The 18,146-nt window shown below is 43.3% G+C and overlaps 1 long non-coding RNA gene across 1 annotated transcript in view; it reads right to left on the minus strand.

The window, feature by feature from the left end:
• LOC146844066 (uncharacterized) overlaps positions 1 to 18,146 on the minus strand; it is an 84,610-nt gene that overhangs the window by 50,701 nt on the left and 15,763 nt on the right. The window contains exon 2 of the long non-coding RNA XR_014981124.1: positions 17,585 to 17,682. This is a non-coding gene — a long non-coding RNA (uncharacterized LOC146844066). The remainder of the gene's footprint in view (positions 1 to 17,584; positions 17,683 to 18,146) is intronic.

Raw genomic sequence — 18,146 nt, forward strand, 5'->3', positions numbered from 1 at the left:
GAACAGGCGGTGACAGTAACTCGGGTTCACTTCGATCCAATGATAAGTCGTCAACGTTGATGAAATACCCAGACACCGTCCGATCTATCTTCTGTGGCTCAGCCAGTTTTGTGGAACTGGTAGATGACTCGTTTCAAGACATATATTACATAGACGTTGATATTTGGCAGAATTGAAATCTGTGTGTTATTTGTAATTTGATGTTGCTCAATTTCAACAGGTACATGTTGCATTCCTTCGTTAGTAACTCCTTCACTTCGGAGAGTGGAGAATTCAAAAGTTATTAGTCTTTCCATCTGAACTTCCTGTAATGGTACCGAGAGGAGATCGGTGGCTACCCATGAGCTCATGTGGCTTACTGTTGAGTATTGGCCACATAGTGTGGTTTGATCAGATCAATTGAGAAATTCGCTTGTCTGTGCATCCGGAAAGGGGCGGAAGAAGTGCTGTTCTTTTTTTCCTTTGAAAGCCAGGACAGGTACGGGTGCTCTGCAAGATGGCCCAAATTCTTTTTTATCCACAATCCTTTCTCTGACCAGGTGCCCGACTTTTGGGACCCAGGCAGGCCTTACCGGAACAGCTTTCGCTTCTCCAGTGGTGATGCATTTTACATGGATGTTGCTTTTTAATGCCCGGAATTCATTGAGCTCCTGTAAAACAGCCAAACGATCATTGATGTCAAATGGATTTACATCTACCACTGTGCTGCCACAATTGAGGTCAGGTACCCACATTCTTATCCTAAACAGGACTTTGTATGGAGTTTGGGCCCCCAGGTATTTTCTTTGCATGTTGTTAAGTGCCCCCTGGACCCCATATAGGTGATTGACCCAACTGCACCCGAGGGTAATACTCTAGCTGTTAAGGATTTCTTTATGTCCCGGTTCATCCTCTCCATGATCAAATTTCCCTCAGGACGATACAGGGAGGAGTACCGCAAAGCCACACCCAAACTTCCAATGGCTTCTTCGTAAGCCTGTGAGCTAAACACAGGGCTACGGTTGAAATGTAATGTGCCAATTGCGTATGTCCTTATGAAGACTCACAAATCCTTTATAACAGTTTCGGCGTCAGCCAAGCACTGAGGCCCAACCCACAGGAATCTAGAGCATGAATCCATCGCCACTAAGATGTAATTGTTAAGCCCCTTCAGATTGTAAGGGGCTGCAGCGGTCCAAATAGACACATGCGACAGGTCTGTCTGATAGCAGTAGCTGTGTTTGTGGTGGACGTGCTACGGTGGAACCTTTTATCTACTGACAGATATTGGGTTTGAGGACAAAACCCTTGGTCTGTTTTGCAAAACTTGACCACCAATAACGCTGTAGTAGTGAAACAGTCACAATGATACCTGCGTGTGCTGAACCCAGACCCTCTTGTGCAGCTAGAATTAATCCTAATCTGCAATTCATGTTTGGTATTACTCTGTACCCCACTCCTGGAATTTTTCTTCTTTGTAAGGCAGAAATGCTTGTGTTTTCAGGGTCATATCTGTAATCTACATCTGTTGCAGTGAGATGATTAGCCCATTGTATCCATCGTGGATGCATTGCTTTCGCATTTGGGATGCTTGCTTTCATAGCAGCCTTCAAGGTTGGTACTGGAGTCATGACAATTATAAGTTTCCCCTGTGCTGGTGCTCTTTCTCTCACTACAGCAGTACAGAGTATTTTTCAGTGGATTTAAAATGCATTTCAGCGTTTGTGTACAAATGCGATTTACATGCAATGGATACCATTTCGCCTTAATTGAAAGTGATGTTAGTGTACCCTGATTGATCCGCGACTACATGGATCACCAAATTGGTGGTATTTACACGTGTGTGTAAGTGTTTGGAAGCAATCATGTCAGCTTGTATGGAACAGAGAATTTGTTTGTGTTCCTTTGTCCAATGTTGGACCGAAAAATCAGGTCTGATTAGTTCGTAGAAAGGTTTAACTCTCTCTCCATAATCCAAAATTGTAAACCTTTAAGAGTCATTGGAGGTTGGAGCAATGTACATTTTTCTAAACAATTAGCTGCCGGGATTTTCACTTCACTTGATAGCTCATATCCCAAAAATAGGACATTGACAAGAGCAGTTTTTGATTTTTTTTAATTAAGTTTACAGTCCAAATTGGCGAACCACCGAATAATGTTATTCATCCTGTTAAAGCGTTCCAATAACTCATCAGATAAAGATCATCTATTAGGACAATGTCTCCTCATCACAATTTTGAAGTGACTCTGGTACTCTTGCTGAGAAAAACCTGGGGCTATTCTTTGGCCCTTCGGGCAGTCTACAGAGTTGATGGTAAGTGCCTAGAGCCGAGAATGCTGTCAAATATCTGCTTCTGGGTGCTATAATTTGGCAGTAGAATCCATTGGAGATAACTAGTGTTGTTTTATATTTTTTCCACACAATGTTATTCATTAATGCAGCACTTTGTGCATGTTGTACTGCAAATGTTCATTTGCATGTGTTCAAATGCCTGTAGTCTAAAACTAGACGGTATGAATTGTCAGGTTTCATTACCGGAATCAAAGGATTATTTGTGAAAGAGATGCAGTTTTCAATCACACCTTGTTACTCAAGTTGGTCTAGGATCTCCCTGATTTGTTTCTTTGCATCATGTTTTATTGGGTATTGCCTTTGTGGAGTAGGAGTAGATTTTAGTGAGATTTCATAGTAGGTGACTCAGCATCCCACTCTACATGATTGTGGCAAAGTGCAGGAGCTAGCGCTAACACCCACTCCTGCATGTATGAATGTTTAAGTGACTCTGGAACAAGGTAGGAGAAAGCTGGAAAATGACATCTTCCTCCTTGTGGCAACCCATTACAAACGTAGGCGGCCAATCTCTTTCAGCCAAAGGGATGTCGTACCCATATATTAGGTTCTCTCAAAAGAGACCTTTCTCTTTCCTGGGTATGTCCCTCTCCATTTGGAGTGTTATTTTGTATAAACGATGTTAGACACTTACCCTTGTATCAGTGTCTGTACCGTGATATGTACATTCAACGCTGCTGTCACCAGACATTCCATCAGGTTCCGGAGAGCTATTGTTACTTCTGCTGCACTGTCTAACATCGCCATAGCCCATGCCCGTTCAGAAGCAGAGTGCTCAGTAGCCTGTGCATTTCTTATTTTAAGGCCAGTCACCTTCTTCTTTTTAAATTGAGGTGCAGTTTTGGGTTTATCTTGTTCTTTTATAATGTAGTTTGAAGTGTGATGTGTCTCCCTTTTTTGCTTGACTCGCTCTTCTGATTTGTGTTCTGATTGTCCATCCCTCTCTGAAAGGCAATGTCTGTCTCTGTAATGCATAAGGCATGCTACCAACGGATGGACTGGGGCGTCAGGAGAGAGTCTTCATATGGGATCCCATGAGCACGTTCCACCAAAAAGAAGAGCGACAATACTTCCACAATAACTAAAAAGCATATCCAGTTATCTATATATGTCTCCACATCAGTGCTTTCAACTACCTCAAGACAGCTCACCACTCTAAAAATCTTATGCCCAGACCTGCCCTTGACATCCTTAGCTCATTCATCCAGGATGTGGACCTTCTCCTCTAAAGTGGCAGGATGGAATTGCAAGTCTGAATTTTACTGTTGAAGAGTTGCTCCTACTTGCTCCTGCAGACCATTCACTTTCTGATGGTCATCTTGAGGTAGGATGAGGTCTGTGGTGATGGCATCTCTCGTCAACTCCAGAGTTATGCGAGACAGTTCAATGGCAGAAAGTATCCCATCCACCAGTAACTGACCTAGTGGCCTAGAGGGTCAGTGGCTCAGTGAGAGCCCAGCAGTGGCGTGGATGGGCATGAGCATGTGACAGAAGCATCAGTTCTAGGGTGCACCATCGTGATGTTTCCCTTTTAGGGGGAGTGCAACAAAGGCGTCAGAATGTTGCAATTATGAGCCCACTTGTGAGCTCCAAAACAAACCACAACAGTTTAAAGCACGAGCAGCCCAGTATTGAGGACAAACAGCAGGATATGGGGACAAGCACAGAGAAAGTCAACCTATGCCCGAGTGGTGCCATATATCCCGAAAGGCACAACAGGTTAAGTCACATAAGGAGAGTGCTAGGTGTGGTAAGTCTCATGGATGAGAATATCAATGCTGGCAGCCAAGGGAGAATCAAAGAAAAGTGCGGCAACACTGCTTTGTGGCCCTAGTCCAGCCCACTGTGCAGGGGTCCCCAAATTAAAGTCACAGGTGGCACACATCACCAATGAGAGTGCCACAGTCAGCAACTAGCAGGAGGTAACTGAGGCACGAAAGGGAGTCAAAAGGTCAGTTCAGAGGGATTGCTTGGTCTTCTCTGAACCACGCCGATTTGCAGTTGGGAAGCAGGCTGTATGTGTTGCAACGCCGCCCAGGGCTCAACAATTCATATAGGCAGATCGAATTGTTCCACCAGTCTGTGGCCCAACATGTTCTCATAGACTCATATGAGCATACTTGCCTGCTCTGAAACAACACCATAGTCGAAATGAGTGCGGGCCGCTAATGATAGGCATCCCTCCGGGGCCCAGTAGTGTACTGCGGTCCGGTGGGCAGCCCCACCAGCTTACCGCCGCCCGTCAGGGTCAATCACAGTGGGACCGAGGGCTCCATGCAGCGACAAGTCTGGCTCATGCACCATGAAGCCCAGCACCTAGAGCGAGGCATTGATGGAGGAAGTCTCCCAGGTCCCGGCAGTGTCCAGAACCAACTGAGACGGCTCCCAGCAGAGACCCCAGAGATGATGGAAGGCCAGAGGTCTCAAGGATCACACATTGAAAGACAGTGATCAGGGCCTCATGGTCCAGTTTTCTGTAGCATAGTGGCTAAAGCAATCAAACAATAAAAGGAATCTCCAGGGGCCCAGTTGAGTATGAAGGTCAGTTGAGAGGTGTCACAGACACCTCCAATTGTTGAAGGCAGGCTCACCGGGGTCCAAAGACTCCACTCAGTGGTAGCGGCAAGCTTAGCATGAGCACCGCGTGGACCAGCATAGGGTGTCACTGAAAGTACAGCCCCTGGAGCCCAGTAGCTCCTTAAAAACAGCTGAGATGGGTTCCTGCCAGTGCCCTCAGTATTGGTAGGAAGTTGGGGGGTCCAGATGGCCACCCGATGATGCGTATTGGTCAGAATGACGGGAATGCGGAGCAGAGCTCATTCAGCTTGCGTCTGCCATCTTGGCATCCTCAGCCATACCCCTGTGTACTAAAATCAAATTAACCTATATTCCAAGGCAAGACAAAACTATCCTGCATTCTAAGATCAAAACAGCCACGAAAAATAATCAGCATCATAAATGTCACAATTCAATACAAACATTTGAAAGTGTGTTTTAAGAAGTTTCAGGGACCCATCCTACAAATGTGGTTGATAATATAAGACTTACAGTTAAACGTGGAGGATATTAAATAAGGTAAGTCAAATCAAGTGGCACAGAAGAAGTGCAAGAATCAACTTGCTTTGACTGTGACCAACTTTGGCTTTGAGGTGACTGGGTAATACATTTTTAACACTAAAACAGGTTCCTGGCTCCTGAGACCAATGCTCAATCCTCATGGTATTGAAAAACAGCTAAGAGGATGGTTTACTGGATTTTCTAATTATTTCAATATTAATTGTATGTAGATATCTAGGACAGTGACTAAATCCATCTAAATAAATTTGCTTGGTTTGAGAAATTCTGTTCAAATGGTTTAAGAGGGGAACCAAGTTGTAGTTTACTTTTTTGGGTAAGTGTATAGATGAATTTCAAATATTTGCTTATGGTTTAACTTCTGTTTTACTAAGCATATTGATTTTTCACAATTGTAGCTTATAATCAATTTGGCCTCTTCACAAAGGGAGTTTAACACTTGAGTAAATCTTCATGTATAAATTTACTCTTAAACCTTGTATTAACTTTACTTTTTTCAGCTATGCACCATTTCCAAGTCTAAAAACACTACAACAGTGATTCTTAACCTTTTAACATTCTATGGATTCTCACTGAATCCTTATTGAAAACCATGGATCTCCACCGAATCATTGTTGGGATCTGCGGACCCACACTGAGTCACTACTGGAAGGCAGGGACCCCCACCTAAGCATTTTCGACCATTTCAATCAATCAATCCTTCTTGGTTTATATAGCGAGACTGCTCACCCGTGAGAGTCTCAATGCGCTGAGAGGGGGTGGCTGCTGATCTCTCTGGGTGCTGGGGTTCAGTGGAAGAGTCAGGTCTTGAGATCCTTCCTGCATTTGGTCAGTGTTGGGGCTTCATTAAGGAGGAGAGGCAGGGTTTTCTAGGCTTGGTGGCGTGGTAGGAGAAGAATCTTCTTTCTGTCCTGGTCTTGCTGATCCATGGGTCCGTGGCCAAGGCAACTTGGGTGGAGTAGAGGTGTCTGGTGGGTACGTGGAATGAGAGGCAGAGGTTCAGATATGCTGATCCTGGTGGGCTTTGTAGGCGTGTTGGAGGAGCTTGAAAGTGACTCTTTTGTTGACCGGGAGCCAGTGGAGTTCTCACAGGAACTCGGTTACATAACTGCGGTGGGGGATGTTGAGGACAATTTTGGCTGCGGTAGTCTGAACGTTCTATAGTGTCCTGAGTAGTTTCTGGGTGATGCCAGCATAGAGTGTGTTGCCGTAGTCGAACCTGCTGCTGATGAGCCCGTGGACGACTTTCTGGGTTCGGTGGGGATCCATCTGAAGGTCTTTTGAAACAGGCAAAGTGTGTGGAAGCATGATGAGGAGACGGTGTTGATCTGACGATTCATTGTGAGTGAGGAGCCCTTATGATGCAGAGGTTTTGTGTGTGGTCTGTGGGAGTGGGGTGTGTTCCTAGTGTTGCTGGCCACCAGGAGTCATCCAAAGTGGAGGGGGTGGGTCCAAGGATGAGGACTTTGGTCTTGTCTGAGTTAAGATTGAGGCAACTCTCATCCAAGTGGCAACAGCCTTCATCCTGTTGTGGAAGTTGTTTCTGGCAGATGTCGGTCCATTGGTGAGGGAGAGATTCAGATGGGTGTCATCAGCATAGGTGCAGGTGTTAAGTCCATGGTTCCTGACGAAGGCTGTGACTGTGGCCATGTAGATGTTGAAGAAGGCGGGGCTCAAGAGGAGCCCTGGAGCACTTTGCAGCTGATCTCTGTGGGTTCTCAGAGGAATGGTGATAGTGTGACTACGCTGTGTTCAACAGATGAGGAAGAGGAGGATCCAGTCCAGGACTTTGCCATGCATGCTGGCATTGTGGAGTCACATGCTTCGGTTGCGGTGGGAGATGGTGTCGAAGGTAGTGGAGAGGACCAGGAGGATGAGTGTTGCTGTTTTTCCCAAGTCGAGGAGGGAGCGGATGTCGTCAGTGGCGACAAGGAGGGTGGTCTTGGTGCTGTGGTTGGCTTAGATGAACTCAGAGAGTTTGGCGTTGATGGCCTTTTTGATGACCTTGGCTTAGAAGGGGAGCGGCAGATGGGTCTTAAGTTCTTGAGGTCTGTCGGCAAAGAGCCTCTTCAGCAGGGTGTTGATCTCGGTGTGTTTCCAGTTGTCAGGGAAGGTGGCAGTCTCAATGGAGCAGTTGATGGTGTGGGTAGTTTGGGAATGGTGGAGGTGGCAGCTCTGTGGAAGATGTTGTGCTGGCAGTGGTCAGAGGGAGTCTCTGAGTGAATGATCTTCATGGTTTTGAAGGTGTAATCCGTGGTGAGCTGGGTCCAGCTTAGCAGGAGTGGGGTCCAGTTCAGTAGGGCGTCGTCGTTGGGTGCAGTGGTTGCAGGTGTGGTGGGAGTGACTGGGTCTTGCTGTTGGGTTTCCCAAAGTCCTTGATGATGTTAAAGAGTTCTTTGCTGTTGTATGCATTGGCATTGATTCTGTTTTGAAGGGCCATTTTCGTCGTAGTTTTGAGGAAGAGGTGGTGTGCGGTGACAGCAGCCTTTAAAGGCGGCGTGGGGTTCTAGGGTTTTGTTGTTCTTCCATCTCTTATCGAGCCGTCTACGGGTGTATCTGGACTGACCCATACATTATTCACAAATGATACAGAAAGAAGCTTTCCTCAAACAAACATACATATTATTAAATATTTTATTAAATTCACAAAAAATATTTTAAAAAATCAAATTTCTAAATTTATTAGGAGGATTGGAGCTTTTCTAATATAATTGAGGACACTCATCGTCCGTGATATATTCTGTTCGATGCACGTGCACAGCTCCCATGAATATATCTGAGGACACTGACCTAATTTTTAGCCTCCATTTTCAAACGACTTAACATTTACAGCTCAATTTAACATTTTCAATTTTACGTTAAGCTTCTTTATTTAGATACACTTTATTAATCTGTTAATATTAATAATTGTCTTAAGCAGTCGCAGACCCCCTGAGCAGACTTCAGTGACCCCCAGGAGTCCCCGGACAACAGGATAAGAATCACTGCACTAGAAAGTGTAGATTTCCATGTTTCCACACCCTGAACTGAGGAAGGTTCAGCCTAATTTCTGAATGCAAAGCTACTATTGGTAAATGTTCACATGTAGGTGAGGTCTCGGCTGCCATGAGAGAGATCTCAATATGGTAAAGAGAGAGGAATTTAAAAATAGTTTACTAAACGTAAAAAAAAAAAGTTGAATATTAACATAAATTAATTTGATATATTCATTTTAAATGAAGAACAAAATAATGTCACAGCACAATTAACTTCATTTTGAATTACATGTTTCATTGATGTAAATGACCTTAAAAATATTTCTAAAAAGTTATTTTAAAACAACACACCTAAATTATATGTTTTATATTTATTCATTATGTATTTGAAATTACTAAATCTTCTGTCTTTTTAATATTGTTTGCAAAAATACAAGTACATTTATTTTTAAATTAAAACGTTCAACATAAAATATTATTTTGAGTTTCATTAAAAGGGCATGCCCCTCCCAAAAACCCTTCTTACATGTCTCTTAACCCATGCCCACTCCTTTCCTAAGTCCTTGTATTTAGTAGCAAGCATTTTAGATTTTCCAGTTTCCTCCTTCTCCGTCACACATTTACTTCTAAAACGTTAGTGTATTTGTGCTGAGATCTCTCTAGTTGGGGCTTTAATCGCTGCACAGAAAAGATAAGAGAGGCGGAGACCTCCGTACATAGGTTAGGAAACGGCATTTTGTATTACGTGAGTAGTACTCCTGTAGTCATCCTAAACATACTACAAATGCAGCTTGTGAACAGATCCCAATCTGTACATGCCACCATTTATTTTTAAGTGCAGCATGATGCTGAATTCACTTTCAAATTAGATTGGTACTCTAGCAGTGAAGTTTCCTAGAACATTTGTGTTGATTACTGGCAACCTTAATGGATACGTGCTTTATGAACCAGATATGTGAGCTTATTGTGATTCACCAGATGAATACTATTAGGTTCCACCTGTCTGTCTTGAAAGTAAAAATGCTTTTGATAACTGTACTGCGTGTTTTTATATGATTTGGGTTTGTGATAATTGAATTAAAATCTGACCATTGAGTGCAAGATACACTTCAAGTACAGTAGTGCACTTATAACTTAAACATTACTGATGTTTGTTTATGTGAATATTGTGAACCAATACCACAAGCTGCAATAAAATATTGCTCTCAAAATATCAAAACAACTAGGGAACCCAAATTACTTCAGAATATGTTTTTTTTTTCCATGCTTGACACAATTATAGTAATTAAAGATAAATGTATGTTAGAATACTTATTTGTTAAAACAATTTGATTATCTGTGTTCTCAAAAGGTTGCATAAGACAACATTATGTGATATTTTAGTAACATGCATGATATCTTGCTACAACTTTGGGAGCACTTTATGTCAGTATTAAGGGGCATATTATCAAGCCAGGCGATAAAATTATCGCCGCTTAAGCGACAGAAAACTGCCGCTAAAGGGCTATAATTTTATCGCCTGGCTTGATAATATGCCCCACAGTTATCTGATATCTCACCATTGTAGAATTAAACTTCACAATACATTTAATTTCATGATTCTTAAAAAGAAAAGTTTGGCTAGAAGATTACTTCCAACATTTAAAAAACTACAAGCCACTAATTTACAAGAAGTACAATGTAAAAACCTTATTTTAATTTGAAACAAACAAGATCAAATGTGGTGTGATCTAATTGATTCCAAAACATCTAAGGATACCCACAGATTCTGGAATCTGGTTGGACTTGTAACTAACAATTATTAAAACTCAGGAAATTACCATACATCTTATAAAGTTATAGTTATAGTCCATCATTTAAATTGTTACGTTTTGAGCCCATCGTTATTAGAATTTCCATTGACAATGTTTTTGCATTAATTAAAAGCTCCTTTCCCTCATAAGCCCCTGGCCCTAATGGTATTCCTGTATCTGTCCTAAAAGCATCTTTTCATGCATGAAGTTGAACATTGTGCTTATTGTAAACAAAAATGTTTAGAACTGGGATAAATGCGTCATCCTGGAATGGCTCACTTTAACAACCTATGTGCAAATAAAATTTCATTGTCTGATCCCAAAATCTGCAATTGACTGGCATTCTTGGATTCTGGAAGCACGTGGTTTGCCAATATAGGGATGCAAAAATGGGACATTGTCAGAAATGCCCACATTTTGCATGGTATTTCTTCGGATTCTCACCTTCACTAACTTATGTTTTTTGATGAACTTGTTTTGTTGGCATTAGGATTCTAGTCAGTTTACTCCTGCACTGCAGAGGTAAAGTATGTGTTCTGTCCCTTCCAAACATAGTAAGTTTGGTATACACCCAATGGCACAATTCATTTACTTATATGTCCCTAGCAAATAGTACTACATAAACTGAGAACCTGCAAATGAAATGCTGCAAGTGGGTTACAGCACTCATTTTGACACCCACTGAAGTAGTACTGCAGAACATGTCTCATGCCTGTCACTACAGCCTGTGGTGCAGTTATATAACTGCCATTTCGACCTGACATGATATATTTCATGCCATGCCTAAACCTTCCTTTCTAATACTTATGAGCCACCCACGAGGTAGGCCCTAGTAGCTAACAGGGCAGGGTGTATAGTATTTAAAAAGTAGGGCATGCACACTTTAGTTTTAGATGTCATGACAGTGAAAAACTCCCAAGGTCATTTTTCACTGTAGCAAGGCAAGATCTCCCAGAGATTACACCGGGTTGCCATTACACTTAATGAGTGATAGCTGTGGAAGCAGATGTCTCTATCTGCTCCCAAGCAATTTGGGATCAGATTGAGAAATGTGTCTTCCACTCATTTTGAATTGTAATTAAAAATCCTCTTTAATGGTAAAGTTGAAATTTAAGTGATTATGCTGACAATTGAGTTTCTGTTTGGCAGAGGTATGCACCCTTTCCAAGCGGGAACCACAATCCTAGTCAGAGTGAGTCACAACACACCCTAAACTATCCTGTGCTCTCTTTCTGGTAGTAGTCCGGTTTAAACAAACAAAGCTTAATTTTATAACTAAATCAAGACTAAGACGACAAAAATCCAACAAGTAAAAGTTGTGATGTGAATTTTTAATGAATACGTGTAAAGTAGCACTTAGAACAATAAGCGAAAAAATGGGATATCTGGTTGTACCGACCGGGGCAAAGTCGAAAGTTCAAGCCGACCACACGGGATGCCCGCTGAACAACAGTACCTTGATCCAGACTTGTGTCGACATCAAAGAAGATGCAAGGTGCAGCCAAAGGGATGAGTCGGTGTTGAGCCACGCAATGGGTGAGATGAGTTGAGGTTCTCCACGCAATGGGGGCGATGCGTTGGTTCCACCTGCGAGGTGCCGGTTTCTGCAGCATGCGAAACGTCAACTCCAAATGGTTTGGTTCCGATTGCGATGTGCAGGTTCCATTTCAAGCTTTGATGAGGATACGCTGGTTCCGACCCACACAAAGGCAAAAATGTGGCGGTTCCAATGAGGATGAGTAGGCTTCAATTCCAAGGATCCAGGGTTGGGGTGGCACCACTTAGCAGGACAGACTCACAGCTTGTAGAGTCCAGATGCAGATGGAGGTAGTTGACATCTTTGATATCCCTAAGACTTAGAAAAAGAGGCAAGCCAGCAAGCCCTTAGAGTCAATCTAGGTTCAAGTGATGCAGCTCCACTTCTTCTCACCCAGCCAGGAGAATGGGAGGTGGCAGGGCAGCTCAGAAAGGACAGGGCACAGCCAGCAGCAGTCCAGCAAAATGGCATTTCTTCGAGCAGCACAGCAGTTATTCTTCCTGCCAGAGTGGTCACAAGTTCAGAAGTGTACTGAAGACTTGGTGTCAGAGGTCCTGTACTTATATCAAGTTGTGCCTTTGAAGTGGGAGAGGATTCAAAGAAAGCTTTAAAGTGCACAGAGGGCCTCCCTTCCTGCACTGGCTCCAGACTCACTACAGGGGATATGTAGCCCTTTGTGTAAGGCCAGGACACAGTCTTTTCAGGTCTTTTCAGGTGTGTCAGCCCCTCCCTCCCATCCCTCCCATCCTCTCCAGAATGTCCAGGTAGATGGCTCAACAGTCACATCTAAACTCCATTTGTGTGTGACCGTCTAGAGGTAATACACAAAGCCAAACTGTCACCCGTCCCAGACGTTTAGTCCGAGACAAGCAGCAGGCAAATACGGGCCAAAGTGAGAAAACACTATCTTTCTAAAAATGCCATTTTCAGACCTGCAACTTAAAATCAAATTTCACCATCAGTTGTGACTTTAAATAAGCCCAGAGGCACCAAACCTAAAAAATGTATCTCTCGACAGTTAGAAATTGAAATTAAAAGATGCAATAAGGTAACTTCAATGTTTTCCTATGGAAGAGATAGTACTTGCAGTAGTGAAAAAAGACAGTGGGAGTTTTTAACTAGCAGAACATGTAAAAAAGTACATGTCCTGACTTTTCAATACATTGCAGCCTGCCCTGTGGGTCATACAGGGCCAACCTTAGGGGTGACGTATATTTATAAAAAGCAAAGGTTTAGATCTGGAAAGTGGTTTATCTTGTCAGGTAGAATTAGCAGTGCAAAACTGCACATTCAGGTTCTGTAATGGAAGGCCTGAGTCACGGTTAGGGGGCTAATTAAGTGGGTGGCACAATCAGTGCTCCGGACCCACTAGTAGCATTTAGCACACTTTACTAGGGGCTTTAAGTACATTAAATGAACAAATTGTGATTAAACCAATGTTACCATGTTTAGAGGAGAGAGCACAAGCACTTTGGCATTGGTCAGTAGAGGTAAAGTACACATAGTCCTGAAGCTCATCCAGTGAGTGGGCCATTCATTTTTTGTTTTTCAGAAACAAACTATGCTTTGAGATATGGTGGGCAGGAGTCTGACCAGTGTGACAGGGGTACTACTGACCACCACCATCCTGATACTCAGTGGTCCGCTTGCCAAACCTTAAATGATGCCCGGGGCTGTTTTCCATCCCAATGGTACAATTTAAAGGAGCTTGAATTAAGCTGGAGAAAACTTAGAGATTTTATTGTCCCTATTTTAAGGCAGGTGAAATAGGGGAGCATGTAGTGGAGCTGCAAGATCAAAAAATAACATTTTTGCAACTACTCTTTTGGGAAGGTGCTTGTAGAACAATATGAGAAGTCATGTTGCTCTCTTTGACTGGTCAATCAAGTACTTTTAATGGCTATATTGTAAAATTATTTAGATTTGCTTCTATTCACATACAATTTGCAAACACAATTATGAATATTTGTTTATGGTAAATCGTTCTGTTACAGTATGGTTTCATTGTGTACATGATATGATCACTGGAGCTGCGACCATAATCGTTTGTAATTATGGATATATTTTTTATTGCAAGTTATTTGCAAATTTTTAGAATAAAGTTTGCCTGCTTCTTTTTTCAGCCATTGCATGTTTGGCAAGTTCCATCATAGTTTGTATCAGATCACAGGAGTATTCTGTGGCATGGGATCTGTTTAATTTGTGGCTATCTTCAGTCAGATCGAGGGGTGGCTTCTTACACCTGCTCTGCAAGCTGTAGCTGCAGCATCAGAGAGTGGCAGGTTGCATAGAAAAATACCTTTGTGCATGTACTGTGTTAGAAATGAGTGTCTCTAGTTGGCAGAGGTAGGTACCTTTGTCAAAGTAGGGACCCTTATTGCTAATCAGGATAAGTTACACTCCTAAAATAACCACTACTCACCCCTTTTTTTGTAGCGTGGCACGAGCAGTCCGGCTTATCTCAGGAGCAGTGTGCAAAGCATTTGTACATAACCAACAGTAAGGCACTACAAAAGGACACCACACCAGCTTAGAAAAATATCCAATATTTGTATATAATCCAAAACAAGACCAAAAACGATAAATATCCACCATACAGTTCTCAGAACTCTTCAATAATCAAAATAGATTTAAAATGCAGTTCCTTGAAGTCGATAGCTTCATCTGGGGCTATCACGACGTCGCAAACAACAAATCCAAACAGTTCTGGCTGACGTGACATCGCGGGCCAGCTACGGTGTTGGTAAGACCTGCAAGAAAAGTACCTTTTAGGAAGGCAGGGCGTCAGCGACCTCTTGATGAGTCTGAAGAGCCATCGTCTGCAGTCGTCGGTTCCAGAGGTCGGTGCAGTAGACGTTGGGCCTTTCAAGTCACACACATTTCGGATCGAACTCCTTGTGGTTGAAGTCAGGAGTGCCGGCATTGTAGGTGTCAGGGCTGCGGTGTGAAGTGAAGCAGTGCTGCGTGCTGTGCCCTCAAGTCACAATGCAGGCAGCGGATCGGTGACGGTCTTTCAGCAGCATCGGTAAGACTAGAGTTACAGTGCGAAGTGATGCAGTGCTTGTTGCGGTAATGGCAGGTCATGATACAAGTAGCGTCGTCATTGTCGCTGAAGCTTTGTCAGTGGCTGACGAACTGGAGTTTATTGGGCCGGCGTCAAAAGGCCAAGGCTGCAGTGCGGGATGAGGGCGGTGCATGGTGTCACTTTTGAGTGGTGCCTTGAACCATGGTGCAAGCAGTGGTGTCGATGTCGGAGTGGAGAGGCATCGTCGGTGATACCAGGGCGGTTGTGTGAAGTGAGGGGGTCTGGAGTGAGGTGCCCACAGGTAGCGTTGCTAGGAGCCACTCAGTGGCGGCATCGGGTGGCATTGTCAGTGAGACCAGGGTTGCGGTGCAAAGTGCGGTGGTGCCCTCTGCGGTGCCTTCAGGACATGGAGTTGGCAGTGGTGCTGTTGATGGTGTCCGGCTTCTTTTTCTTCTGTTGCAGCACAAAACACACAGTCCTCAGTGCTGGTAACAGATGAACTTGATGTCTTTGCTGTTCCTGAGACTTCTTGAACAGCAAGCAAGCTCTACCTCAAACCCTTGAAGAAACTCACAAAAGGAAGTTGCAGAAAGTTCAGTCTAGTCCTTTCACTGCCCAAGACAGAAGCAGCCACTGCAGGCCAACACAGAAAGGCACACAGCAAAGTGGTAGTCCCTCCTCACAGCTTCTCCAGCTCTTCTTCATGGCAGTCTTCTTGGTTCCAAAAGATTTCTAAAATTCTGGAATCTGGGCCCCAATACTTACACTCAAAATTCCTTTGTTCTCTCAGGCAGAGAGTGTATGTGCTTAGTCCAAACCTGTTTGGTCCTCTATGGCCGAGATTACCAGCAGGAGGTGGAGACAGCATTGTCTACAACAGACCAGGCCCATTCAGCATCAAAGAAATCTTCTCCCACTACTCTAAATAAAGCCCAGGTCTATTCAGCCCACCCCTGACTCATCCTGGAAAGGCAGGACACACCTGTCTGAAGAGAATACACATGCCCAGCCCCTATTACTCCTAGCATCACAAAAAGATGATGGACGGAATGCTGGAGATGGTCACACATTCATCCACAGTCACGTATCTAGGTTAAATCCATTGTTGTTTTGCTCACCATGCCGCCCCAGTTACAACACAGCTTTATGAAAATCAGTCCTGACCCTGATATGGCCCATGGGAACAGTCCAGCGTGAACTGCCAGGCCAGGTTCTTCCTGGACCAGAAAACAAGCATCCTGGGACCAATTGCGGGGTATCACTGCTCATCAGCCAGGTTAGTTGGATCTAGTGGTTTAGTGAGCATGGGGACAACATCTGGGCATTCCCTTCCAAATTAGGGCGACTATACCAACACAAAAAAATGATGGATGGAATTCTGAACATTGTCAAACATTTACCCCCATTCACAGATCTGAGTTAATTCCATAGCATAGTTTTTGGTCACAATGTTACCCCAGTATGGACCCAGTCATATGCAAATCAGTCTTGACCCTGATCCTCATGCAACAGAGTCAAGGCTGACCTGAACTGCCAGGCCAGGTCCTCCACAAGCCTGAAAAGAAGCATCTTTGGACCGGTTTTGCGGTATAACCCCTCATCAGTCAGACTAGCTTGAATCCGGTGGCATAGTGAGCTCGGGGCCCACGCCTGGGTACACCCTTCCCACTTAGGGGACTATAGCATCACAAAAAGATGATGGAAGGAATGCTGAACATTGTCAAACATTCACCCCAGCTACAGATCTGGGTAAAAATCTGCCATTTGTTTTGCTTGCTATGATACCCCAATTTGGACCCAGCCATGTGCAAGTCAGTTTTGACCCTACTCCATGGGAACAGTCCAGCCTGAACTGCCAAGCCAGGTCTTCCCCAGACCAGAAAAAAAGAAACCTGGGGCAGTCACCTAGGATGCTTGTTTTTCATTACAGGGAGGGCCTGACCTGGCAGTTCGTGCAGGACTGGACTGTTCCCATGGTACGCAAGGACAAAAATGATTTCCAGATGGTGGGGTCTAAACTGGGGCAAGCAAAAGAACAATGGATTAAACCCTAGATCTGTGACTGGGGTGAATGCTTGACAATGTTCAGCATTTCGTCCATTATCTTTTTATGTTGATAGATAGGGGATGTAACTATCTCTTTTCGTGTATTCACCACAGATTGGAGATACTGATGGGCATCTGTCCTCAACATTAAATGGGTTACAAGAGGAAGGTGGTCCTTGTATTTAAATGCTGTTAAGAATCTCTCTGGAGGAATGGAAAGTGGTTTCCATTTGATTCTTTGACAGATTCCTATGTGGACATTATTAGCATACTTGCCAGAAATCCTCCCGTACACTGTTTTCTTAAATATGTTTAAAAATGTATGCACATATAAAAAATAAAGTGGTTCAAGTTCCTAATACTGCAATGGACCATGCTTATGTGCAGCTCTATTGATAATGATATTGTGCATTGATGAGCTATAACTCATATCATCAATCCCCCTTGCTACTCATACAGTATCACTGACCAACTCACTCCCACACCTTATTCACCCCTATCCTTTGAACTCCTTGTATCCAAAATACTATTGCACATATGTTTATGCAATGATGTCTAAACATACAAATGGAAAACAACACCCAAAACATAGAAAATAGGCTTTGAATTATCCTTGTTTGGACTTTCGAAGTTCTATTGACTTGCCAAGTATTTTCAAATGCAATCCAACAAACCAGTATCAATTCCAAATGACCCATTTAATTCTCAGAGCTGGAATTACCCAAACCCTATCAGAGACATACATTTTACGCTTGATAGATAAAAACTCTACCTGAAAACACAATAGTTTTGCATCAAACTTACATGAGCACACATAGACTCCAAGGAACAGAAGAAGAATTGCAGGCTTCATTGTTGTGTTGTGTTGTGGATGGGTATTCAGGTTCTTCACAACTTTAACCCTGAAAACAAAGTAACAAACATTTTGATGCTCTATATGCATATTATTTGGTAACACCTGATAGCAAGAAAGCTAGCAGAGCCTGATTAATTAGACTTGTTCAGTGTTTTATGAACATTAAAGCTGAAGTCTACTCACTCACCTCCTCTATGACTCAGTGATCAGGCTTATTGTTGTACTACTGATTAGAGCATCCCTGTTGATGACGTATAATCATATTTGTGGTCTCCCAGTGCCAGTGTACCTGATCTCACATCAGAAGAATGACAGTCTCTTATTCTTGTGCTTGGGAAGTTGAGGAAAATGGTTGAAATTAGGGATTCACCAGAATGGGGTAAATGATGTTTTGAAAGGCCTCCCATGATGCGATCTGATGCTCAAGCATGCTACACTCTTCCATGTTTTAGGAGCTAAGAACAAGAATATGCACAATTCCTAGTAACCAATTTTGAGTACATATCTAAA

This window comes from Triturus cristatus, chromosome 4_1 (genome assembly GCF_964204655.1).
Source record: "Triturus cristatus chromosome 4_1, aTriCri1.1, whole genome shotgun sequence".
In the NCBI taxonomy this organism is placed as follows: domain Eukaryota; kingdom Metazoa; phylum Chordata; class Amphibia; order Caudata; family Salamandridae; genus Triturus; species Triturus cristatus.